This window comes from Dasypus novemcinctus, chromosome 13 (assembly GCF_030445035.2).
Source record: "Dasypus novemcinctus isolate mDasNov1 chromosome 13, mDasNov1.1.hap2, whole genome shotgun sequence".
NCBI lineage: Eukaryota > Metazoa > Chordata > Mammalia > Cingulata > Dasypodidae > Dasypus > Dasypus novemcinctus.
In genome coordinates, this window is record NC_080685.1 from 44282176 (window position 1) to 44309871 (window position 27696).

The following is a 27696-nucleotide window of genomic DNA, read 5'->3' on the forward strand; positions in this document are numbered from 1 at the left end:
ATCATAAACATCCTCAATATCCTAAATGTAACTGACATAAAATATGGTACATGATTCAATGGAATACTATGCAGTTGTATGTTCTTTACAAATTATAATTTTAAGTGAAAAAAAAACAAGATTCTGAATAATGTATGTAGTGTATGACTGTGTAAAAGTGGTAGTAGATGGGAAGATATATATATATATATGTGTGCTCCTATAACCATAAAACATTTCTAGAAGGATTCACACACACACACACACACACACAGTCTCTCTCTCTCTCAAAGAATTAGCTTCCTAAGATAATGGAAGCTAGAACACCAAAAGAGAGGGATAGAAGGGAGAATTTTTACTCTGTACTCTTAGATTTGTTTAAACTTTTGAGCCACATGAATGTATTACTCAATCAAAATAGTAAATGAAAATTTAAAAGTTACCATCTCCAGATTGATTTTTTACTTTACTTCCAAGTAAACATCAAGTAAGTTATTTTCCATATTATTTTAGTTACTTCAGAACGTAGAAAAAGAAAATTCCCTAATTCTTTTAAAAAGCTAATGTATTCTTAATAACAGATAAGGTTTAAAAAAAAAAAAAAAGGTAGTGGACTTGGCCCAGTGGTTAGGGCATCCTAACTACCACATGGGAAGTCCGAGGTTCACACCCCAGGCCTCCTTGACCCGTGTGGGGCCCATGCGCAGTGCTGATGCACGCGAGGAGTGCCCTGCCACACAGGGATGTTTCCCCCCCCCCCAATAGGGAGCCCCACGCGCAAGGAGTGCGCCCCATAAGGAGAGCTGCCCAGCGCGAAAGAAAGTGCAGCCTGCCCAGGAGTGGTGTCACACACACAGAGAGCTGACACAACGAAAAGAAACACAGATTTCCATGCCGCTGATGACAACAGAAGCGGACAAAGAAGACACAGCAAACAGACACAGAGAACAGACAACCGGAGGGGGGGGGGGGGGAAGAATTAACTTAAAGAAGAACAGATGCAAAAATTCTAAAGAAAATATTAGCAAATGAAATGCATCAAAAGATTAAAACACACCATGAACCAATAGCATATGATCCAAGAATACAAAAACTCAGTATTTGGGAATCTAGCAGCCTAACTTATTTCATCAACAAATTAAAGGAGAAATAAGCATATTATATCAATAGCTGCTGAAATGATATTTAGCCAAAATTCAGCAGCATTAAGATTTTTTTAAATACTTGTATTTGCTGGGCTGTTAGGTTACAATGTTCTTAGTCTTGTTTGTTCCTTTGTTGATATTTGATCTTTAGTCCAAGTACCAATGTTGGCTATCACAAGGGATTCTTTGTTCTTTAAACATGCAATCTTAGGGAACTGAGGGGAGATCATTTTAAGTTGTATTGTCAAAGTTGATAGGAACAGTGTCTTTAGGGTAGTCAATCCTGTAAATTTCAAATTTATGATTAGGTGACAAGCTGACATTGAGACTGTCCTTTCCCTGATCAAAAATGAATAAAAGCTTTTTTAAAAAATCCAAAAAAAAAAAAAAAAAAAAAAAAAGATTTTTTTAAAAACATCATTTTACCTGGAACATATAATAGCAGCAGGGTGATACAATGTGATAACACATAGGTTTAAAATGCACAAAGCAATCATCTATTGCTTGTGGATACATACACACATACAGTAAAATTTTAAAAATCATAGATGGAAAGAATACATCAACTTTAGGAAAAAACAAAATGATAAGCTCCATGTTTGTTAATACTAGTGATGAACAGAGCCCGCTCCGACACACCCTGTTATCTGAATCCCAGCTCTACCACTTAATGGTTGCATGTGTGACTCTGGGCAAGTTGTTTCACTTCTATTCCTCAGCTTTATGTTATAATTTATAATATATAGGTTTGTTGTTATGGGCTTGTTTATGAGTTGAAACTCATGAAAAGCTTAGAATAATGTTTCACATAAAATAAGTATTCAATGAATGTTAGTGGTATTTGATGCCGCCGCTGTTAATATTGGTATTGCTGTTGTGATTATCATTATTAATTCAGCCTTATCTGGAAATTATAACCAAAGTCAAAAGCTACAGGCTTAGTTGTAATTAAATAAGAAAACTTGTGAGAGTGTGAGCCTTAGTTTACAGGAGTGCTTCGAAAAAAGCAAGCAGTCTTTTAGCAAATACATCTTGAAAACTAAAGAAAAGGCTAGCGAATGTTTAAATACAAAATATCACAAATTTGACTTAATATACTCAATCTCTATTTTATCATTATAAAGTTCAATTTGTAAATATGTCTGCTAAGGACAGAAAATTTTCTTACAATATTGAAGGTTTGTTTTAATACTTCCAAGGACTGTTGGCTTATAACCTTGAGACTAAAAGTGCTTGTTACCTGATTCTACATTTAAAAAGAGTATTTATGTTAGAATAGTGTGTGTTTACTCAGTAAACACAAACTGACACAGCTGAAAACTATGTCAGTCATACAGATTGTTTTCCCACCAATCCTGTGATATTTAAATCACAGATGAAGCATTTCCTAAAAGTTAAAATATATGTTACAAGTGAAAACAAAGGTGAATCCAACATTAACTTTTGAAAATGATGCAGAATCTTGATGTTCCTTTCACAGGTCCATATTCTTAGAGGCATATTAAAAAGTTGAAGAGTAGGCCTTGGCTCACCTCTGCAGGTTCTATGCTCTTCACTCTCACCCTCATCTCCTTTTGCTGCACTAAACTATTTGCAGTACCCTTAGTGCGACCTGTTCTATTCACTGTCAAGTTTTTTCCCATGGTATTCCCTCATCCTGGACCAATCATCCATTCCTTCATCCACTGGCCAATTCCTACTAATGTTTCAGGTAGGTACCTGCAGGCCTTCATAAAACTTTCTCTTGTAAAAAGAAATAAAACACAATAGAGATACAATGGCTAAGAGATTTTAAATGGAGTAGGAGGTCATTCTGGAGATTACTTTTAGGCAAACCTCAGCCAGAGATCACAAACTGCCAAACTGTGCAAAGCCCAAGCAACAAGGCCCCTCAGAACCCTAAGGGCATGCGGATACCAGAAACAAACCACAAGATAAAGAACTCAGTAAACTATCTAATCTGTTGTGGGATACCCCAAATAGCCACCAATTACAAACCACTCCTCAATCTTTTTCTTTAAAAGCACTTGCCTGTAAGCACCAAGACAGGGCATGATTTGGGTTGCTACCTGAACATAGGCTCCCCAGACTGCAATTCTAAGATCCCAAATAAATGTCTTTGTTGCTTTGCAGGCTAGTTTGTTATTTCTTGGTTGACATTACATGGCATCAGAAATGGGATCTGAAGCAACCTCTGACCTGACTTTGGAGCCACCCTTGGATTCGAGCACTGTACTGGCAAAAGCTCTGTGGTCTCCCCAGGGGCCCCAGGTTCCTGTCAGCGAGCCCCCTTGGCTCCAAACCTCTTTCTCTTTTTGGCTGAGATTCTGGTCTTTCTTTGTGTGTGTCTTTTGGTAAAGGGCAAAAGCTTTGGTTCTTTTGGTTTGGGCTGGTGGCAGCATTCTTTTTTTGTGTTTGCCCTTTTACTGTACAAAGAAAATTTCCTTGTCTGTTGAGCACTTGGATGGGACTTTAAACATTCTCGCTTTGGTATTGATCTTTTTTCAGTGTGTGTGGGGGGACAACTCATTAATAATCCATTTGACCTATATTCTGTGATCAATCAAATAATTATTTTGGTGCACACAGGATGGGCACTTAAGTGCTATTAGAGTACCCACCACCCTTCTACCAGAAGCCTGGTCCTCCAAAGAACAAGGCTCTTGTGAAAGGGTACGGTGTTCACATGCAGGCTGGACTGACACAAGGTCGCCAGCAATTTTCAAGACAAGTTCCATGAAATTAGGGATATCTGGTCAAAGGTCAGACAACTAGAACACAGGCTGTCTGCCAGGTAAACGAGTATTCCATGACAGGCACACTTAAAACATCACACTTGCCCAAAACCCAGATAATTCCTCTCAGGTTTGGGATTTAGAATTGCTCACAACCAGAATTAACTAAAAGAATGGGTTCCAATCTATTTAAGAACCCTAATGGTGCGATGCCATCTAGCATACCAGCTGTTTCATGTACAAAAATTATGGTTCTGTCTCCTGTAAATTCTTATCCCAATGGACCTGGCATACTACAGAAAATTCTGAATTAAAATGGCCATAATGGGGACCTTTTGATATGCCTAAATAAATACATTTGCACAGTCAGCTAGAAAATAGAGGCTCTAAAAGTAAGCAACCAGAATGAGATACTTATTTTAACTGGTACTTGGAAACTTCCAAATGTATTACTATTCTAAAATTTTCTCTCTTCAAGAAATAAATACTAAATTAGAGACTTATCTAAGCACATTATCAAGCTTGAAAAATTATCCAGAATTCCTGACTGACTGTTCTATCCCTCCCTTAAACCTCTCTTGTCCTCACCTCTATGTCCTAGCTTGGCCTAAGTTCTGATACTGAGCAAGAGTGGGTTCTTTTCTCCCAATGTGCCTTAAAAGCCACGGTGAGATACTGGGGTTTCAAAAAGAGAAACAGTTTATTTGGCTGTGCAAATAAAGGAGCACATTGATCTAATGACCCCAAACTGCCTCTCTGAACTGCAGAAATTCTATTATTTTATAATATCTGGGAGCTAATAAATAATTGGGGTGGAGCTGGAGACAAGTTCCTTCATTGAGAGGTTAAACAGGATGAGAGTGGGTACCAAACTAGGGTGAGTCACAAAGTTTCCATCATTATCAGAGATCAAGGTTCTGGGACAGCAAAGTACAAAGTAGAGATCAGTCTGAATATTTCTATATGGATATTAAACAGGAGGTTGGAGTGGCTACCATTACAGTACTGAGCATACACAAAGGTGAGCCTAATCTCAATTAGAAGTATACACAGCATCTCAACTAGAAGTATACACAGGGTGAGCTTAAATCTAGAGTAACCATAAACAAGAGTTAGACTGCTTTAGAATGACCATCACAATAGCAGGTCTAGGCAAAAGTAAGCCAGTTACAGCAATTTCAGCTAATAACCTTTTCCTATTTTATAATATAAAGACAGCTATGTAATGATTTTTGTAATCATAATTATTTGTTCATTCTTTTTTTTTTTTTTTTAAGATTTTTTTAAAAAATTTATTTAATTTCCCTCCCCCGGTTGTCTGTTTTCTGTGTCTTTTTGCTGCGTCTTGTTTCTTTGTCCGCTTCTGTTGTCGTCAGCGGCACGGGAAGTGTGGGCGGCGCCATTCCTGGGCAGGCTGCTCCCTCCTTCGCGCTGGGCGGCTCTCCTTACGGGGTGCACTCCTTGCGCGTGGGGCTCCCCTACTCGGGGGACACCCCTGCGTGGCACGGCACTCCTTGCCCGCATCAGCACTGCGCATGGGCCAGCTCCACACGGGTCAAGGAGGCCCAGGGCTTGAACCGCGGACCTCCCATGTGGTAGACGGACGCCTTAACCACTGGGCCAAAGTCCGTTTCCCCTATTTGTTCATTCTTAACCTTTGTTTAGACTTCTTTCTAAAGTAATAATATTTCCTAAATTACTGAAGATTCAGGTAGGTTTTGTAAAAGCAATTCAATCTTATCATTCTGACTTAGTGAGGCAGGTTAGTATAGGAAAAGGGAAGGCAGCTGAGGCCTGGCAGACAACATGGCTGACAGACAACATGGCCGACAGACCACATGGCCCTGAGACCCTGTCAGGAAACCTCCTGAGGGATTCTGCAAGACCCAGGCCAGGAGAATCCCATTCGGGTTCAAGGGAAAGCCTGGTTTCCCTCAAAAGGCCTCACCATTGGCCCCCTGAGAACTGACAGGTGGAGCAACCAGCAAACAGCTGGGATCCCTCCCCCAACATTATGAAGAAGAGGAGAAAAGACTTAGAGGTGTAGAAGTAAAAAGCAAAGTACTAAAATAGTTAAGCTCATTTGATATATTATACATTGCATTGGAAGTGTTTAGAAAGTGTATAAAAATTAAAAGAGATAAATTTCAGTATTGTCAATCTCTGTGCATTCAAACCAGACCTTCAGTACACTGCATGGTGCCTCTCCAGTTGAGTTATTGGCTAGGTGGGTCACTACAACCCCTGAAAATAATAAAGTTATTTACCACATCTCTTGTTATGTTCCTGAATGGACAGTACATTGCAGTTTCAGACTCCTGCAGCAGTGCTGGCTCAATATGGGAAGATATACAATGGACATTGCCTCCAGACTAGTTCTGTTTCATAGTGCTGAAGGGCAATATGCACCAGGCTGGTGAAACATTGGAACCTTACCTTCCTGGCTTCTCTCTAGGGTCAACAGTGCTGTAGCATGCTGGCTGTGTGAAGGGCATACCAAGTGGAATGATTACTAGAGTGACGTGAGTAGAAAAAACATCATTGGCATTATGGGCTGTTCCCACAGAGAGATGACACGTATGGTATTGCAAAACTGGAGCTTAGATCTATTAACTGCAGCTCAAATAGGAACTTGTGCATTGATTAATATTAAGTACTGTACCTACATGCCTGATGAATATGAAGATATTTTTTCTATTCTAGATCATATGCAGAGGGACATTGAGCATGCTATAAGTCTTGACAAACTCGATTCATTTTCTAAGTAGTTAATGAACATGCCTATACGATAAAAGAATGACTCTCTTAAGTACTGTCTTTATTTTGCTTGCCATATGCCTGTCTTGTTGCCTATACTGTCTTAGTGAGTTTATTTCTAGGGCAGTGCCTTTCTTCATACTTCTAGCTGTCCTAAGCATAACCACTGCTTTGAGCACTGGGGTTGGCAGTTTATATCCAAATCCAGCAGGTCGACCACAGTATATCCCTAGAGTTAACCAATAGCATAAAAGAACTCAAGGAAGAATGCTGTTTCCCATCAAATTTGGGAGGATGTAGCCTCTGAAGTCACCTGGGCTTTCTCATTCTCATGGTCCAGTATGTAATGGTTGGGCCCCTTTTTGGACCTGCTTATCACCATATTCTTTATCCTTTTAAGTAGGACCATGTATCTTAAATTCTAACTAAATTTACTTCTTCCAGAATCAATACCTTATTAGCCATGCAGGAATTTCATCCATTTCCAACCAGGGTGCTGGACCCATCTTCCCTCAACTGCAATAGAACAGCGTGAGGGTTTCAAACCTTGTTAATTAAGGCCTACCCCTCCAAACCAGCAGGAAGTAGCTACAGAAGAATTACCATTGCCCTTCATCACCCCCTTAAGAATGAGGGTGTAAACTCTCTGGGGGTGGCATGGGGGGGAGTTGAAGCAGGTTAATATAGTGAAAGAGGGAAGGTGGCTGAGGTCCAGCAGACAAAATGGCCAATAAGACAGCATGGTCAGCAGACCACATGGCTGAGAGATCCTGCCCAGAAACCTCCTGAGGGATCCTATGAGACCCTGGCTAGGAGAATCCCAATCAGGTTCAAGGGAAAGCGATGGATACCCTCAAAAGGCCTCACCATTAATCTTCTGAGAACTAACAGGTGGGGTAACCAATTAGAACAGCAAACAGCTGGGGCCTTGCCCCAACATTATGAAGGAGGAGGATAGACTTTAAAAAGGTCTGACCTGGGACCTCATGTGCGCATCTCACTCTGCAGCCGTCTATTCCTCAGACTGTGTGCTTTTCTCATTTTCTTGTTTCTTAATAAACTCTTTACTCCCTTCCCTACTCTATGGTGTGTCCTTAAATTCTTTTGTGTGACATAAGCCAAGAACATAGCCCAGAACCCAGAGTCTTCTGCCAGCATTATAATAATTCTCAAGTCTTGACCATATTAACTTTGAAACCTGTACCCTTTTAATTCTATTTTCATTAACAGCCTTTCAGAAGAATTAAGCATCACTCTAAAACATAAACATAAATAACTAAATTGGGCCACAATGGAACCTAATGATTTAGGAAATCTTACAGATTAATGAGATCACACCTTGAAAGAGGCTGTATTAGTCAGCCAAAAGGGTGCTGATGTAAAATACCAGAAATTGGTTGGTTTTTATAAAGGGTATTTATTTGGAGTAGGAGCTTACAGATACCAGGCCATAAAGCAAAAGTTACTTCCCTCAACAAAGACTATTTTCACGTGTTGGAGCAAGATGGCTGCCAACGTCTGTGAGGGCTGAGGCTACCTGGGTTCCTCTCTTCCAGGGTCTTGCTTCTCTCTGGGTTCAGGGTTTCTCTCTTCCCAGGGCTTGCTTCTTCCTGGGCTCAGGGTCCTCTCTTCCTGGGGCTTGCTTCTCTTTCCTCTGTGAGCTTACTTTCTGGAGCTCCAGCTTAAGGCTTCAGCATTGAACTCCAACATCAAGAACCCTCAACTCTGTTCTTTGCCATGCCTTTTATCTGTGAGTCCCCACCCACCAAGGGGCAGAGACTCAACGCCCTAATGACATGGCCTAATCAAAGCCCTAATCATAGCTTAATCATGCCCAGTTTACAAACATAATCTAATATCTATTATTGGAATTCATAATCATATCAAACTGCTACAGAGGCTGAGAAAAAGAATTTCTCCCAAGATAAAACAGCACAAATACAATTAGCACAAACCATGAGCTTCCAATTACAGCAGCTAAATAAGTCCCCAACGTACCCTTTAAGGTACCAGGGTTCAGGGTGCTGGCACTTGTAATTACTGTAAACAACCTGAACATTGGAAAAAAGACCACTCAACACTACCCCAAAACAGCTTAATGCTCTTTGCCCACTGAGAAAGCAAGGTACCTTTCAGAGAGACTGCCAGGGCTGCAACAGACTTACGGCAGAGGTTTTTCCGATTGTCCACATCACATCTTTAGGTGAAATAGATCTGATAATTGGAAATGAGGGTATATGGGATCTGATATCTACTGAGGCCACCTTCTTTGTCTTAAACTCCATGCCCTTACTAACCCTCCTCTCCAGAGTACAGAAACAATTCAAATGGTGGAAGTCTCCAACAATCCTGTGACTGTTTTAAATCCATCCCTATTCCCTTTAAATTGGGACCTTTACAAGGCACTCATCAATTTTTGTTAGTCCTCTCTGCCCCAGTTCACCTTCTAGGGCAGGCACACATGTGTTTCTCCCAAAAGAGGGAAATTACCTTTTTAATCCCCCTTGTCCATGAAAGAGAAGGGAACACCTTTGGTTTCCTAGCACAAAAGCATGGAGACCACCATATACCTAGAATATTATACCAACAATTAGATTGTCACAAACAAATTATCTAATCTTTTTCTTTAATCACCTTTGCCTGGAAGCACCAGGCCTGGGCAGGACTTGGGCTGCTACCTGAATCTGTGCTCCCTGAATTGCAATTCTAACAACCCAAACTGCTTTTCTTGCCTTACAGCCTAGTTTGTTATTTTTGTTTGACACTGTGAAGTCCTAAGAGGGTTCAAGAGGTTTGTAATTTTTTCACTGTTTTTTTTTTCAGTGTAATAATTGCTTATTTATTGTTTTGTCATTCCTTAAGGACAGAGGCTATGTCTTTTCTATTGCTTTATGCCCATTGCTGAGCACAGTGCCTGGTTTACATTAGAAATTCAATATATATTTGCTAAAGGAAAAGGAGGGAGAAAAAATTGAGGGAGAAAAGAACTAACATTATTTAGTTTAAAGAAGGCAAAGTTTGGTATTTCAATAATATGTAGGATAACCATATATCACTTATTACTCAAATGAGACTTTTTTTGAAGATGAAAGTAGACAATAGGCATAGAAAGACACTTATCTTGGGCAAATGGAGAATGATACTGACTAAATATTCTATTCTATGCTGCTATTCATTACCTTGTGCTATTTCTTCTATAATGATTGCTGTCCAACTTTTTGCCTTTACTTAGCTGGCAATCTCCTTGCTTAGCATTCAAAACCCATTTTTATTATCAATTTCTTGTGAAGTTCTTCCCTGATCTCCCCCAGGCAGAACGGATCATTCCCTTCACTTAATATGCATGTGGCTTTCTGGAAAGGGATCTTAGTATCTGGGATATTTTATCCTCTCCAAGAGTTTTCCAAAAACACAAGTAGTGATCCCAGCTACAAGTCACTTACACAAGAGGATATTTATTACTTTTAACTAAAATACATCTGTTATATAGGAATATTAAATGAGTTGTTTTCAAACAGTGGTTTTGGTCCCTGGAGGACATCTGACAATGTCTGGAGACTTTTCTGGTTGTTACAACTGAATGGGTGTGGGTGGTACTGGTATCGATTGGGTAGAGACCAAGATGCTATTAAACACTCTGAAGTGGGAGGGGAAAAGGGAGAGAAATAAATAAATCCTTTAAAAAAAAAAAAACACCCTGAAATGCACAGGATAGCCTCCCACCACAAAGAAATACCTCATCCAAAATGCCAGCAGTGCCAAGATTGAAAAATTCTGTTCTAGGTCAACAAAAAGTTCACTGGTGGTAGAAGATTCAGCTTAGAGTGATTTTTCTCTTACCTTTCTCTTATTTCAACTTCTGTGTGATCATCCATGGTCCGGTATCTCTCCCCCAAAATGTGGCATAGAGTGAACTCAGAGGCTGTTGCTTTGATGGTATATTAGTCAAAGGGGAGCTGTTGCAAAGTACCAGAAACCTGTTGGCTTTTATAAAGGGTATTTTTGTGGGGTAAAAGCTTACAGTTACAAGACCCTAAAGAGTCCAATTCAAGGCTGCTTTCTCACCAGTCAGCTGCCACGTGTTGAAGCAAGATGGCAGGAGATCCCTGCCTGGTCTCTCCTTTCTTCTTCCTCTTGAGATTCTGTGGGCCCAACTTCTTACGATCTCAGCTGTAGGCTGATACAAGGCTCATCTCTCAGGGCTTCCTATTATCAATCTGGCACAGGGCCTATTTCTTTCCAGGCCTTAATGGTCACTCAACTGCTCTGTTCTCTTGCGCTGCAACTATCAGATGAATGGTTCATCTTTCCCCGGGCTCTAGCTGTTTCTCCTCTGGCATCTGTAGAGCTCTCTCTATTCCCCGGGCTCTAGCCTTCTCTCCTCTGGCATCTGTAGAGCTCTCTCTCTTCCCATGTCTTCTTGAGCATCCACTTGTATTAGCCCACCAAGGAGGCGGGGACTCAACCCTGACTCATGCCCTACTGACATGGTCAAATCAAAGACCCTAAATTGATTTTAAGTAAAGTTAAAACCTTTCAATTTAATACAGACAAAGAGTATCATACCCAGAGGGAAGGGCCAGTTTATAAACATAAACTCTTTTTTGGGGGATTCATAAATAATCTCAAACTGCCACAGATGGTGACACAGAAAACTGTTTTTTCACCCTGTTCTTGAGTTAATTTGTTCAGATCAATTTTATAGTCTCTAAAGAATTGGTAGCCTTCATACAAAATAATCTGTGGCCCCTAATTCAGTAATTAGTCTCATTATATGATAGATTTTCTCCTTCAACTGCTGCCAAAAAAGAAGCAGATGGTGAAACGAAAGGCTTGGACTATGGGCCACCATTTCCAACATTGGAGGAAGTTACTAACAGGCATGGGAGAAAACTGAGAGATTAGAGGAATCTGTTCCTTATAATTTCACTGAGAAATCTCCTCAGGACTATTTTCCTACACATAAGGAAGAGTTGTTATTCCTTCCTAGAAATTTAGAACAGCATGTGCTAAATGTTGGTAAATTCTCTTTGTAATAAATTTGTGTATGCCAATGCTTGTTCCATCATTACACCTTCATTATTGCTTTTAGCCCAATATTTAATAATTATCGGGTTATGTGTTAGTCTGTTCTACAGACTTTGAGTTCCTTGATGTAAAAGCTACATATTATCCCCCAGGCTTGGCACAGCCTCCTCCTACTGAATAATTATGACAAGGCTAATCTGCATCCAGGCCCCAGTGAGAGCTCCAAATTAAACTAACAACTAAAGGAAGAACAGGGAATCAGTGATTCATTTTCAAGGTTGGGTCAGTCAGGATCCACGTGAAGAGGTCAAGCCCAAGGATGAGCTTTGTTACACCAAAATCAGGCACACCAAAAGTCAGAGTGAGAAACTGTCCATAAAAAAATCTAATCTAGGGTTACAGGGAGGCTGGCAGTGGAGCCATTGGCAGAAAGGAGTTTAGGGGAGAGGGAAGGCCTTAAATACCAGGCCACCAAGGATAGCATCTTCTTTTCTTCTTTATCCAGATGCAAAGATTGACTCATGGTGCCCAATCTGCCTGCTTCTCCAGAGGGTTCTGATCTTTCAGTCAGTAAATCAAAAAATATTGTGAACCTACTATGCTGGTCACCATAATGGTACTAGTGATATACTAATGAACAAAAGAGAAGTCTTGCCCTAAACAGAAGAATTTACATACACACACACAAAGGAGCTAATATGCCATATATTCAAATGACGTATTTGCTGGGGAAGTCCAAACTGAGAGTAGGGATGGAGGAAAGGGTGTGGTCTCCAGAAATTTTTGCCCCTGAATTTTGCCTAAAACCAAATCTGAAAGTGGAACCTTGATTTATGAACATGATCATTTTCCCTTCCCCTAAACTCTAATAATGACTTTCACTAATGGAATTAAGACCAGCAACAAGTTCAGGCTGATATGACATTGCTTGTTTTACAGAGATCTATGCTGCCCCTATGCTACCCCTCCCCTTTTGATTTCTTCTTCTCTTTTGTAGTTGTGTCTCTATGGAAGTTCACATGAAGGGACAGTATCGTCCATCTACATGAAGGCTAGAGAAGGATGCTAAAAATCACTTTAAATCTGTTCTGTTGTCAGAACAAAGGCAAACAAGGATTAGGAGCGTCAGTTTCATTCAAAGCCTCACAGAAAAGCTGAAGGGAATAATTAATGTAAACTATTCTAATGACTCATTTGGCTTGACTTGAAAGCATTGTATGATTTTTTATGAACTAAACAGGAAGATGACCTGGATTCAGAAATAAGATATTATATGCTTCTAGGGCAGGAGTTCTTAACTTTTTTTGTTCCACGAACCCTTTTGCTACTCATGTGAAAACCACAGACCCCTCACTAAGTCCACACTATATTGTATATTATTTAATAAATATATCACATTAGTCCATGTATTTGCTTTCTGTTGCTGAGTAACAAATAAACCACCCCAAGCTTAGTGGCATGAGACCGAAACTATTTTATTATGGTCTCATGTTCTGTGGGTCAATAATTTGGAAACAGCACAGCAGTGATGTCTTACCAAAGCTCTAAGGTACCCAAGGCCTTAGAAGACTTGAAGGCCAGAAAGACCCACTGTCTGGAGACTGGGATTACCTGAAAGCTGGTTCACTCACATGCTTGCCAGTTGAATCTGGGCTGCCAGCCAGGGTTTTATTTGGGGCTATCAGCCAGAATGCCTACACATAGCCTCTTCATGTCATGTCTTGTGCTTCCTTATAGCATGGAGGCTAGGCTCAAAAGCAGAAGTCCTAAAAGAATCTAGTGGAAGCTCTACTGCTTTTTAAACCTAACCTAATAAATTATATAACTCCACTTCTGTCATGTTCACTAATCTCAGATGTAAAAGGATGGAGCATAGACAGCCCCCTCACATGTCCTAATGGGAGGGATGTCAAGATCATACTTTAAGAAGAGCATGTGGGATAGGAGGTATTATTGCAACATTTTTTTGGAAAATGCAATCCCCCACAATGCATTTATGTTTAATGATTTTACTAACATATTTGGGCATATATATACATTTAATATTTAATATTTCTTTTCTATTTGTTCCACATATTTTATGTTTCTTTATTCTTATTGCTTTCTTCTGTATTAATCAGATACTTTTAAATGTTATTATTTTTCTCTCTAAACTATTAGTAGTACAGCCTTCTTCTTAGTTTTTAGTGGTTACTCTAGAGATTAAAATAAACATAATTACGTTTGAGACACTTCAGAATAATAACTTCCTCAGGTCTAAACTAAGATCTTAGAACACTAGATCTATTTGCTTTCCTCCAACTTTTTGTGTGATTAATCATATGCATTTTAATTCTACATATATTCTAAACACAAAAAGATAAGAATTACGGTTCTGTACCATTAAAATTAAATTATATTCTAGGAATAAATTTAATCAAGGATGTAAAAAACTTGTGCAGAGATGTACAAGGATGTACAAAACATTGCTAAATGAAAGTAAAGAAGATGTAGAAAAATGAAAGGACATTCCATATTCATGGATGGAAAGACTAAATATCCTTAAGATGTCAGTCCTTTACAGAGCAATTTATTGATTCAATGCAATCCCTATAAAAATTCAAACTTTTTTTGCAGAAATGGAAAAGCCAATAATCAAATTTATATGGAAGGATAAGGGACCCCAAATAGCTAAAGCCATTTCATGAAAGAAGAATGAAGTTAGAGGACTCCCACTTCCCAATCTCAAAACTTCTTACAAAGCCATACTAATCAAAATAACATAGGGAAATGGACTTGGCCCAATGGATAGGGTGTCTGTCTACCACATGGGAGATCTGCGATTCAAACCGTGGGCCTCCTTGACCCATGTGGTGCTGGCCCACACGCAGTGCTGATGTGTGCAAGGAGTGCCGTGCCACACAGGGGTGTCCCCCATGTAGGGGAGCCCCACGCGCAAGGAGTGCACCCCATAAGGAGAGCCGCCCAGCACGAAAGAAAGTGCAGCCTGCCCAGGAATGGTGCTGCACGCATGGAGAGCTGACGCAGCAAGATGACACAACCAAAAGAGACACAGATTCCCCTGCTGCTGACAACAACAAAAGTGGACAAAAAAAGAACATGCAGCAAATTGACACACAGAACAGACAACTGGGGTGGGGGGGAAGGGGAGAGAAATAAATAAAAATTAAAAAATAAAATAATAAATTTCAAAAAAACACATAGTACTGGCACAAAGATAGATCTATGAACCAATGGAATAAAACTGAAAGCTCAGAAATCAATCTTCACAATTACGGCCAACTGATTTTTGACACGGGGGTCAAAGGTCACTCAACTGAGAAAGAACAGTCTCTTCAACAAATGATGCCGAGAAAACTGGATCTTCATTTGGAAAAAAAATGGAGGACCCCTACCTCACACCATATACAAAAATAAACTCAAAATGGATCAAAGGCCTAAATATAACTCCTAGAAGAAACATAGGAAAGCATTTTCAGGACCTTGTGTGGACAATGGTTTCTTAGATTTTCTACCAAAAGCACAAGAAACAAAAGAAAAAATAGGTAAATGGGACCATATCAAAAGAAAAACCTTTTGTGCCACAAAGGACTTTAGCCTGAAAGCAAAACAACAACCGATACCATGGGAAAATATTACAAACCATATATCCAATAAAGATTTAATATCCAGATTATTTAAAGAAATCTTTCAATTTAATAACAAAAAGACAAACTACTGAATTTAAAATTGGGAAAGAGACTTGAATAGATATCTCTCCAAAGAAGATATACAAATGGCCAGAAAGCACATGAAAATATGTGCAATATCATTAGCTATCAGGGAAATGCAGATCAATAACACAATTAGATAGGATTTCACACCCATTAGAATGGTTGTTATTTTTTAAATTAGAATATATCAAGTATTGGAGGAGATGTGGAGAAATAGGATCACTCATTCATTGGTGGTGGCAGAATCAAAGGTGCAGCCATGGAAGAGAGTGGCAGTTCATCAGAAAGCTAAGTATAGAACCCACCATTTGCCTTGGCATTCTCACTACTAGATATATACCCCAAAGAACTGAAGAGATATTTGCACACCAATGTTCATGGCACCATTATTCACAATTGCCAAAAGATTGCCAAAGTGTCCCAAAACAAATGAGTGGATACATAAAATATGGTGCACACAAATAAAGGAATAGCATTTGGTCATAAAAAGGAATGAAGTCCTGATAACATGCAACAACATGGACAAACCCTGAGGTATCATGTTGAGTGAAATAAACTAGATGCAAAAGGACAAATAGTGTATGATCTCACTGATCTGAAAAACAATTAGATCAAGAAAACTCAAAGAGTCAGAATCCAGAATATGGATTACCAGGGGGTGGGGTAAAGATAGGAAATAGGAAGTTAAGGTTTAAAATGTACTGGGTTCCTATTTGAAATGATGGAAATGTTTTGGTTCATGGTAAGGATGGTAGCACAACATTGTGAACACAATTGATAGCACTGAAGTAAATATTTGAATATGATTAAAAGGGGAAATGTTGCATTGTATATATGGTAACAGGATAAAAAAAATTTAAAAATCCGTGGAACTGCACTACATGAACAATGAACCCTAAATTAAGCCACAGATTTTAATTAATAGTATAATTATAAAAATGGGGGGGTGGGAAGCAGATGTAACCCAAGTGGTAGAGTGCCTACTTCCTACACATGAGGTCCTGGGTTTGATACCTGGTACTTCTGCTTCCTAAAAACAAGTAAACAAATGAAAAAACCAACTTTCACTGGGGAGCAGATGTAGCTCTGTGGTTGAGTGCTTGCTTCCCATGAATGAGGTCCTAGGTGTCATCCTGGTACTTCCTGAAAAAAAGAAAAGAAAAGAGAAAGTGCTATCATCAATTGTAACAAATATTCCCTACCAATGCCAGGTATTGGGGGTGGGATGGTATTTTATGCTTTATTGTTCTGTAAACCCACAACTTCTCTAACAAAAATTAAATGAGTCAATACTTTTTAAAAATTTCTATTATATGTACCATTTCTGTTGCTGTTTATACTTTCCTGAATTTCTCTTTCCATCTGTGATTTCTCTTCCCCTGAAAAAGTTATTAGAATTTCTTATACCGCATTTCTCCTGGAAACAAATTCTCTATTTCTGCTTGTGTGTAAAACTATTTCCATTTTACTTTATTTTTTAAGACAATTTTCACTGACAGTAGAATTCTATGTTGGTAGTTATTCCATTTTCTGGCCTATATTTTTCTATTGACAAATCGGTGTCAATATTTTAATTGCTTTTTAAAGGTATCGTGCCTTTATTCTCAGTCTGCACTTAAGATTCTTCTCTATGTCATTGATTTTCAGCCGACAGATTATGATGTACCTAGGTGTGGTGTTATTTGTATTTATTATGCTTAAGGTTCACAGAGCTTCCTAAATCTATGAGTTGATATATTTCATCAGTTTTGGAAAGTAGCCTTAATCTTTTCAAATATTGTATGTGCCCTGTACTCTCTCTCCTTCTATTCTGGTACTCTAATTACACATATATTAGACCTTTCATTCTGTTCAATATTTCAGTTATTTGCTTTCCCATATTTTCCATTCTTCTTTTCATCATTACTTCAGTTTAGATATTTTCTATTGACATGACATTACTAGTTATGCCCTTAGCTATGTTTAATCTGCTGTTAAATCCATGTTCTAATGGGAGGGATGTCATCTATTCAGATGTTGCTTTTAAATATTGAATTTTAAAATTACCTTTTTAAGGCATAATTTACATACAGTAAATATGCCAACTATAAGTGTGCAACGAAGTGTGTTTTCACAAGTGTACACAATTATGCAACTTCCACTACAATCATTCTATATAATCATCTCCGTTAGCTCAAAATGTTTCCTCATGTTCCATTGCTGTCAATTTACTCCCCTCACTCTGGCTCCTACAACTTACTAATATGATTTATGCTATTATAGTTTTAGCTTTTAAACAGTTTAAAATAAATTGAATAACAGTGTGTAGTCTACTGTGCCTGGTTTTTCTCACCTAGCGTAATGATTTTGTGGTTTAACCACATTGTTTCTTGTATCAGTAGTTCATTCCTTTATATAGTTGAGCAGTTTTTCACTGCATGGATCTACTACAACTTGTTTACCCCATTTATGAGCTGGTATACATTTGAGTCATTTTCATTTTTAGGCCCTTGTGAATAAAACTGTCTATGATGTTCATAGACAAATCTTCATGTAGAAGTATGTTGTCATTTCTCTTGAGTAAATGCTTAGGGGTGGGACTAGTAGGTTTTAAACTGCCAAAATATTTTCCAAGTGGCTATACCATTTTGCATTCCCTCTAGCAATGTATTAGAGTTCCAGTTACTCCACATCTTTGTCAATATAAGTTATTGTAGTCTTTTTAGTTTTTCCAGTAGTTAGGTAATCATATCTCATTGTATTTAGTTTGCATTTCTCTAATGACGAATGATGTTGAGCATATTTTCATATGTTCTTTTGTCATTTGTGTATCTTCTTTGGTAAAGTGCTTATTCAAATACTTCGAGTAGAAGAGTTGATTGTACAAAGACTATTTTGTCTGATATCAATATAACTCCTTTTGTTGTTGTTTTTATTAATACTTATTTGCTAAGATTTTGTCTTTGTTTAAAATTAGCTTCTTGACAACCACCACACCATGGAGCCTAGAGTGATTACAACTGAAAATGGGAGGATTGCATCCAGCATCCAGGTGGAATCTGACCCTCCTCTTGACATAGAGGTGCAATGGACACAACCAATCCAATGTCCACATAGAAGAGGTGGCATTGGATTGGGAAAAGTGGACATAATGGACAAAGGGTATGGGGAAAGGCAGGAAGAGATGAGAGGTGGAGGCGTCTTTGGGACATGGAGCTGCCCTGGATGGTGCTTCAGAGGTAATCACCGGACATTGTAAATCCTCACAGGGCCCACTGGATGGAATAGAGGAGAGTATGGGCCATGATGTGAACCAATGTATATGAGGTGCAGAGGTGCCCAAAGATGTACTTACCAAATCCAATGGATGTGTCATGATGATGGGAACGAGTGTTGTTGGGGGGGGGGAGGGGGGGGTGGGGTTGAATGGGACCTCACATATATATTTTTAATGTAATATTATTACAAAGTCAATAAAAAATAAAAAAATTAAAAAAATAAAATAAAATAAAATAAAATTAGCTTCTTTTACATACCATACAGCTGAGTCTTCTTTATTCAATCTGACAATCTGTTCTTTAGTTGGACTGTTTAGAAATTATTTATATATAACAATTTTCTGTAGAGTTGCTCTTTGGTCTATATTTATTCCATCCTTTCTTCTTTTCTCCCCATTTTCTTGCTGTCTTTTGGATTTGTTGAGTTTTTTATGAATACATTTCACTTCCACTATTGGCTTATTAGCAATGCCTCTACATTTTGTTTTGTACAATCTACTCCTCTAGCAGGATTTTTAAAATAAGCAATATTATGAAATATAATCCAGCTTTTTCAAATATAAAATTATTGCTTATAACATGTTAAAAATATTTAGTAGTATTTTTTCTCTTTTGTTTTGTTTTGTTATAGTGACTGATCTAGAGTTTATAAAATACATTTTAAATATTGCAGGATGAAATGATGTTGTACTACCTCATGCATAAACCTGTATACTTTGTCTTCTCCTTCTCCTTTTGTGTTATGCTTGCTATACCTATTACTTCTAGATTTATTTTAATGCCCATAATACTATTGCTATTAATTTTTCCTTAAACAGTCAATTATCCTTTAAAGATATTTTTAATTGCAAAAATACCTTTTATAGTCACCTTTATCAATTCTGGTGTTATTCATTCCTTCTGAATATCTAATTTCCCATTTGGTAAAATTTTCCATCTTCCCAGAGAACTTTCTTTAACAATTTTATAGTGATGATCTATTGGTGAGAAATTTCCTCAGCTTTGGCTTATCTGATAAAGTCTTTATTTAGTCTTCAGCTTTGAAAGTTATTTTTCCTAGATATAAAATAAAGTTTGGTTTTTTTCTTTGAATACTTTAACGATTGTTCTATTGTCCTCTGTCTTGCAGTTTCTGATGAACAGTCTATCAATCTTACCCCTGCTCCTTACAAGTAATGTGTCATTTTTCTCTGGCTCTTTTTTAGATTTTTAAAATCCATTGCTGCGTTTCTTTTAGCAATTTGATTATGATTATCCTAGGTGTGATTTCCTTTAAGCTTCTTCTGCTTGAGGGTTATTGAGCTTCTTGGTTATAGGATCTACAATTAAAAGTTTCATAAAATTTGGAAATATTTTAGCTATTGTTTCTTTCTTTCTTTTTTTACAAAATTCATAGTCGATTATGTTTATGTGCTATTCAGTCATTACTCAATGAAGAGACATGATCCATTTAATGATTTATGCTCCCCAAATGATTGAACAGTGAAGATTTTCTATGAAAGAGTATACATAAAAGCTTTTTAGAAGCAAAGTCCTATTTTTTTGCAATAACCAGGTAGGCATAAATTTTGGGTTTATGTACAGTCCTTGAGAATATTACAGTAGCAGTGCCTAAGTTCCTTCTGTAAAAAGATCTGAAAGATGATTTAAGAGACTTTTCATAATGTGTTGTGCTCTCAGTTAAAAATCATAAATCAAAAGATAACAACAGTTAAAACTGCATATTTATGTCAGAGATCAGAAGAGACTGTAAAGAAATGTAAATAGTTGTGCTTAGGGAATTTTTTTTTTTTGGTAAAATTTTTTTAATAATAAACAAAAACCTTAAAAATCTCAGTAACTGACAGAATTTAGACACAGATCTCAAGGATTTTCTATACTTAGTTTAGAGTTTAAAGGAGAAAATAATCTCCATGGGAATAACACAACATCCAGTAATTCCAATTTGGCCAAGTCAAATCAGTCAGGCAAAGGGGCTTGGGAGAAAAGATAAAATTGGTTTTTCCCTGTTAACCTAAGACATCATCCATGGTTAAAGCCAGGGTTAGCCTACAAGCTAAACACGCCTTCCTCCCTTTAGAACTCTCAGACCAAATAGAGAGATTGCCGTATTCTATTTTATTTTACAAAACCCCACATGCTTGGCATCTGGACCACAGCTTATTTTGTAGCTCACCAGACGAATCAAATATGCCCTATAGGTTCTGTGAGACCCTGGGATAAACACGATCCCTCGGTACCTTATGCTTTTTTTTTAACCTCCGGGCATTAACTGTAAAACTCTTATTTTAGGAACACAATGGTAACTATTTATGGTGCTGGAGGAGAAGATATAATTTACATAGTAATGTTGATGCTTGTAGCCAAGAAGCAAGTGTAATTTTAATTTTCAGACTCGTCAGTTTGTTCTTTTAGGCCTTTAACTTTGAAGGACGCATGACCTTAACAATCAAAGCAAACTAGAAAAAGCTGATAAAATAACAAATCTTGTTTTAATTAAAGTCTTTTGCATAGTAGGTATAGATATAAAAAGAATTTATTGAAATAATTTCATATATGTCACTCAGAAGCATCCTTGCTGTATATAACATAATGTGCTAGAGTCCCTCAAATAAGATTATAGTGTGCTTTAAATATTTATTGTATATTTGCAATTATTTTAAATCACTCAATAGTTTATAGCATGTTAATGGAGTGAGGTAGTGATAAAGGCCATCCACATTCATGATGTTCAGAAGATAAAATTACTTCAGAATTCAATTGAAGTCCTTGTTCATGTTCCAAGTCCAGCCTTGTGAAAAGACCTAAAATGTAAGCAGACACTAATTTTTGATTCACACTTAAGTGGAGGTAAAGAGGTACCAGCAATTCCACATCCCCCAGCATAAGCATGAGGGCTGCAATGCACACTGCTCCCAGGAAGACAGGTAGTAAACTAGGTCCTGAGGAGACAGTTCTGTTTCCTGGATGAAACGTATGCCCAAAAATAAACTTTCCGTTAAATATTCCTTTATCCTTTTTTCCTCTTCTTCCTTTCATTGTTCCTTTGCAGATAGAAGAATAGCAACAACTTCTTTCCTTCCTAAAGCCTTATTGGCTTTGCTCAGAAACTTGGAGACAGAATTTGCCTGTTGCACCACAGTGACAAGATCGGACATCTCTGAGACCAGTCACAGTATCCACACAGCCCCGAGGTCCCCCTGCACCTGCAGCATCCACGACAACATTCTTATTTGGAGGAGTACTGTATTAGTCTGCCAAGGGGGTGCTGATGCAAAATACCAGAAATCTGGTTGCATTTATAAAGTGTATATATTTGGGGTAGAAGCTTAAAGTTATCAGTCCATAAAGAGTAAGTTATTTCCATCATTGAAATCTGTTGCCACGTGTTGGATGGAGCAAGATGGCTGCAGATGGCTGCCAAGGGTTCAGGCTTCCTTTTCCTCCTAAGTCTCTGTGGTCCAGCTTCTTCCAGTTATCAGCTGTAGCTGGGATAATTCTTGTCTCTCTCCCAGGGCTCGTTTCTCTCTGGGCTCAGCTGCTCTGGTCTCTCCACAAGGTCAGCTGTAGACTATCAGGCCCTCTCCCTTTTTGGGGCCTCTGCCATGTCTGTGGAGCCATCTCTATTCCTCTGTGTTCTTCTCCTGTGTGTTTACTTCCTGGGCTCCAGTGTAAAAACTCCAACTAACTCCTCTGCTGCATTGTTTTCTCTGTGAGTCCCCACCCACCAAGGGGGAGGAGACTTGACAGTCTACTGACTTGGCCCAATTAAAGCCCTAATCATAATTTAATCAAGTAAAAGTGAAACCTCTGAATTTAATACAATCTAATACACCCAGTGGAACAGACCAGTTTAAAAACATAATCCAATATCTATTTTTGGAATTCGTAAGTAATGCCACACTGCTACAAGTATACAAAACTGATTTTAAGGCAAACTCGTAAGGATTATACAGAGTCAACACTTGGTTATGTGTTGACTGATCATCTGCATTAAAAATTAGCTCCATGGTAAACACAAGAACAGGAAGATTTCCTTCCATTAACTCTGGTTATCTTTTTTGTTGATACCTTGGCACTAATCCCCCAAGCTGCAGCTTCTGTTTTAACAATTTCATCTATTCTGGACTTTTCTTACATTCAGTTAAAAACTCCAAAGCATTCTGGCAGTCTTGGCAGCAACAGCTCCTCAGAAAGCAGCTGCAGCTGCTCTTCCTTCCTTTGTCAGCCTTTCTAGGTTGTACTCTCGCTGTTATTCTATAGCTATTTTTTCCTGTCTCCCATCTGGGATTCCAGTTGTACTTGTGTTAGATTTCTCAATGTTGCCCTAGAAGTCACTGAAGCTCTGTTCCATTTTTGATTGTCAGTTTTTTCCTTTGCCTCATTTTAGATTGTATCTATTAATATGTTTTCAAATACACTGATTTTTTCTTTTGCAGTATCTATTCTGCTATTAAGCCCACTGTTAGGATTTTTTTCCTTTCATACATTGTAATTTCATCTCTAGAAATTCCATTTAGGTCTTTTTAGCCCTCACATTTCTTTCCTCATACTTGTGTTTCTCTTTCCTTTTTTTTTTTTTCTTTCTTTTCTTTTTGAGTTACTGGGGCCAAGGATTGAACCTAGGACCTCATATGTAGGAAGCTGGCACTCAACCACTGAGCCACATCAGCTCTCCTGAGTTGGTTTTTTCATTTGTTTGCTTGTTGTTTATTTTTGTTTTTTGGAGGCATTGGAGCCTAACCTGGGACATCCCATGTTGGAAGAAGGCACTCAACTGCTTGAGCCACATCCACTTCCCTTTACATTTTTAAGCATAGGTAGCTTTGTTATGATCGTTGTTTTCAATCTCTTGTCTCTATCATCTGTCATTTTTGACCAAAATATCATTTTTTAATTTTTCCTCTGGTTACAAATTTTATTTTCCTGCTTCTTAGTTTTTCTGGTAATTTTTTGGATGCTGGAAATTTTGAATTTTATATTTTGGAGTACTGGATTTTAATGCATTTATAAAATATATATATATTTTTTCTGGTATGCAGTTATTTTGAAATCAATTTAATTATTCTAAGCTTGCTTTTAAGATGTTTTAAGCACTCATCTGGTATACACTTTACCTTGCAGCTAATTTAAACCACTTCTAAGACAATGCCACTCTGGGGACTCTAATGCCTCAAGTATTACAAGGACTCTGCACTGTAGCTTTTGGATTGTGAACTATTCCCAGCCTTGTGTGAACTCAGGACTTTTTAACTTACTGATTTCCTGTGGTTCACCCCTCAGCCTCATGGATTTTCATCTCACATTTGTGCAGAGTATTATTCAAGCAAAGATTCAAATGGATCCTTTGGCAAATCTTTAGAGTCCTCTCTCCATTCAGCTCCCTCCTCTCTAGTTTTCTACCCCACAATTTCTAGCTGCCTTAGCCTTCTTCAACTCCAATCCCTGCCTCCTCACCTCAGTGAGACACTGAAGTTCCCCCTTCCTGCACTCTGCATTGGGAATTGCCTTTAAATGGTAGGCGAGAGAATTGTATGGTTTATCTCATCTGCTTCCCTTTTCTCAGTAATCCATTACCCAATGTGTAAAATTAATTGTTTCATATATTTTGTCAGATTTCTTAGCTATTTATTTATGGCAGGAAAGCAATTTTCAATGCAGTTCATAGGTAGCAGCAGAAGTCCATATATTATATTTTCAGTTCAATAATTTCCAGTTGATTCTTTTTGTACAACGTACTCCTCTGGTCAAGTTTTTGTAAGCAATATTATGAAATCCAACCTAGTTTTGTTTTTTTTTTTTTCAATTGTGGTAAAACACATAAACATAAAATTTACCATTAGTGACATTTAGTATATTCACAATGCTAAGAAGCTACTACCATTGTCTAGTTCCAGAACATTTCATCATTGCCTTCTCCTATTTTTGTTTATTTTTAATTTTGAAATCATTTCAAACTTACAGGAAAGTTGGAAAAATTATACAAAAACAACCCAAAGAACTCCAGTGTATCCCCCACCCAGGCAACCAGATTTACTATCTTTAACATTTTGCCACATTAGTTATATTATCTGTAGTAGATTGAATTATGTACCCCAATAAAAGATATGTCGTTAATATTAATCTGTATTCCTGTGGGTGTAAATCTGTTCGTAAATAGAACCTTTTGACTATGTATTATTGGTTAAGATGTGAACTCATTGTGAAGAGGATCTTTAAAAATCCTGCTTAGGTGTGACCGCACTGAATTAGTGTGGGCCTTAATCTGTATTACTAGAGGCTTATGAAGAGGAGCTAGACCAGGGATCAGAGAAAGACACAGGGATAAGCAAGAAGTCAGAGCAAACCGGAAGAGCAGACTAGCAGGAGACCAAGGAACTTGCCAAGTGATGGAGGTCTGCCATCACCAGAACCCTACAGGTTTTGGGAAGAAAGCATGACCTTACTGTCATCTTAATTTTGAACTTCTAGCCTCCAAAATCATGAGCCAATAAATTCCAGTTTTAAGGCAACCCATTGTGTAGAATTTATTATATCAGCTCTGGAAAACTACGACATCTCCCTCCCTCCCTTCCTTCCATCTATATGTCTATTTTCTAAACATTTGAAAATAGCTTGCATACATCATGCTCCTTCACCACTTAATACTTCTGTGTATATCCCAGTCTTTTTTCAAGTATAAAATTACTGCTTACAACATATAAGCTATATTTACTGATAATTTATTCAATCTCTTTTTATCCAAGTTATGTATATACAAGGCAAATATTTCACTACATTTCTGAATTTTGCATTAATCATAGAGGATATTTCAGGATTACTTTTTTCACCAATTTTCTTGGAATAGATATTACATGATGTATATTTTTTGCTCTGTTACATCCTAATGTGTCTACTTAATTAACTCAATTATTTATCCTTTAAGAAATAAAGTGCATACCATGTGCTGACACTATTCTAGACCCTAGAGGTATAAACTAAAGACAAATCATCTCCACCCTTGAGAATCTTCCTGCTGCATTAAAGAGAGAGAACGGGAAGTATCCCAAATGATCATTGTCATCATAGAGACCTGCAATGGGGGAGAAAGGAGAGTTGGCAATAAGTGGGGTAGGAGACACCTAAACCTGTGTCCTGAAAGATGATTAGATCTTAACTTAGGGTCTGGCATGCCAAGCAAAGGGAGAAACTAAGAATTTAAAGCAGAAACTTTGGCTTCCATGAGGAGAGTGGAGAAAGACATATGGGCAGTGAGATAGGGGTCAATTGTTCTAGTTACTATTGCCATGTAACAAATTACGCCCCAAGTTAGAAGCTTCAATCAATCATTTTTTTTAGAGCTCACAGATTCTGTGGGTTCAGAATTCAAACAGGGAACAATGGTAAGACTAGCATGCCTTGCACCATGATGCCTGGGGCCTCAGCTGGGAAGACTTGGCAGTTGGGACCAGAAATGTGGAGGCACCTTCATTCCCATGTCTGCTGGTTGAAACTACTATCAGAGGGATTTCTCCCAGTATCTCGGGCTTCCTTACAGCATGGTGATTTCAGGATAAGTGGATATCTCACAGGGCAGCTCAGCCTCTGAAATGAGTGACCAAATGAGTAAGATGGAAGCTGCATCTTTTTAATGATGTGCCTTCAAAAGTCATGCATTCTCTTTCATTTGCATTCTACTGGTTATGAGTGAGTCACAAGCCCACCCAGTTTCAAGGGGAGGAGGCATAGGCTCCACCTCTCAAAGAATTAGTGGCCATTTTAAAAAATTCACCATACCAATTATGAAAGTGGCTTCTAAGAGCAGTGGAATGAGGAAGGATTTTGAAATTAGTTGGTTTGCATTTTAGCTCTCTCATTTACTCAAAAGTTAATCTCCCTTGAGCCTGTTTCCTCATCTATGAAATGGAAATAATGTTTTCCCTAATTGGGTCATTGTAAAGATTAAATGAGACTGTACTTACAAAGTGCTTATTACAATGTTTGGCACATAGTTAATGCTCAATGAATAATAGTTTCCCCATCTAAATTAGATCAGAGTACTTAACTACCATAATCTATGTCATAGAAATATCTTACGAGGTACAATTTTGAAGTCAGATTTTAAGTAAAGAAGGAAATCTTTCAAAGCACTTTGAAAAAAAGAAAAACAACAAAAATTGCTGTGAGCCAGAAAATGTGAGAAGAGAAGACTAAAGAAGCCATTAATATCACTATTAGAGTAATACCTTCCAACCAGTGTTCTGGAAAAAGGAATAAGAAAAGCACTCCCTTCCTGGCCTGGTGACTGCCTCAGGTTCCATGACCCTCCTTGTGGAGAGGACACATGACACCTTCTGTGCCTTAAAGAGCAGACCACAGCCTCATTTTTTTAAAAGTAGTAACACTGTGTCCTGAATGGAGGGGGAAAAAACCAACCTAATATCAATTACTGTTGAAGGGCACATGTTAAAAGAGGATAAAACAAGATAAATTAGATCTTAAATAAGTGTTGAAGTTTAGGACAAAAAAGAATTTACCACCACCCCCAGCCCTTCTTAAAAATAAAAAACAAAAACAAACCACCTACATGTTTAGAAGAGGTGCGGTACAGCAGAAGGGGATGTATTGTGAAACCTTTTTTGTGGAACATGAAAACTCTGCTTCACGAGAGGCAGTAACGTTCTACTCCAACAGCATCCCCGGGTAGATGGGCAAACTGAGTGAAACCCACCTGCTAATAAGGACACTGTTATACCTTAGCCTTCCCTCGTTTTGAGTTTATTGGGTCTTTTAATCCTTCCAAGTACACTGCTAGAAATTCTAGTCCCTAAAATATGCCACAAACACCTGAAAATTGAAAACCACCGGCAATGGTTCTAGAATATGACAGTCTTGGGTTTCTAAAGAGGTTTCCACCTCTTAGTGATTATGTGACCTTGGGGACCTGGGCACAGTACTTAGTCATTCCTCATTTGTAAAATAAGGATAATGATACCTTCTTTCAGAGATCTTGGGAGGTCTAAATGAGATACCATCCCCCAGGTGCAAAGGTAAGGACCAGGAAGGAATGAGGGTTCAACAGTGAGCCCCTGATACTAATGAC

General features: G+C 38.1%; 1 pseudogene; it reads right to left on the reverse strand.

Annotated features, from left to right (window-relative positions):
- Positions 1-21290: 21290 nt before the first annotated feature.
- LOC101435198 (motile sperm domain-containing protein 1-like) lies at positions 21291-22732 on the reverse strand (annotated as a pseudogene).
- Positions 22733-27696: the final 4964 nt, after the last annotated feature.